The 350-nt window shown below is 37.7% G+C and overlaps 1 long non-coding RNA gene across 1 annotated transcript in view; it reads right to left on the bottom strand.

The window, feature by feature from the left end:
* Positions 1 to 234: 234 nt before the first annotated feature.
* The window catches only part of LOC119588523, a 1,178-nt gene continuing 1,062 nt past the window's right edge, over positions 235 to 350 (bottom strand). Inside the window, exon 3 of the long non-coding RNA XR_005230104.1 lies at positions 235 to 313. This is a non-coding gene — a long non-coding RNA (uncharacterized LOC119588523). The remainder of the gene's footprint in view (positions 314 to 350) is intronic.

Below are 350 nucleotides of genomic sequence, written 5' to 3'. Positions count from 1 at the left end.
GATAGATGCATCGCAGAGGCGTGTAGCAAACAACTATTCAGAGATCAACACCACATGCAAAATTTTCTCGCCCATTCAGTTTCTGGGAAAGTTGCACGTTAATGCTGCAATGCAGGCTGATTCCACTTCCATTGCCTAGTCTCACAAGGAAAATATAAAGCCGCTCTGGTTAGATACACCAATTTTATTTGCATATGAATACAATCAATAATCTAAAATTTGGTTTGTTCAGTATTTTTTTTTTCTCAAATTTTCTGATTTTCCGTCTAGAACATAGTCAGAAGATTGGCGTGATCGGTCCATGAGAAACAAGCTGTGAAAAGGAATAACAGTGTTAGGAATTATAACGC

The sequence above is a fragment of the Penaeus monodon genome, chromosome 24 (genome assembly GCF_015228065.2).
Source record: "Penaeus monodon isolate SGIC_2016 chromosome 24, NSTDA_Pmon_1, whole genome shotgun sequence".
Classification (NCBI taxonomy): Eukaryota; Metazoa; Arthropoda; class Malacostraca; order Decapoda; family Penaeidae; genus Penaeus; species Penaeus monodon.
The sequence above is the reverse complement of the archived record's forward strand: the minus strand, read 5'-3'. Positions and strand labels throughout refer to the sequence as shown.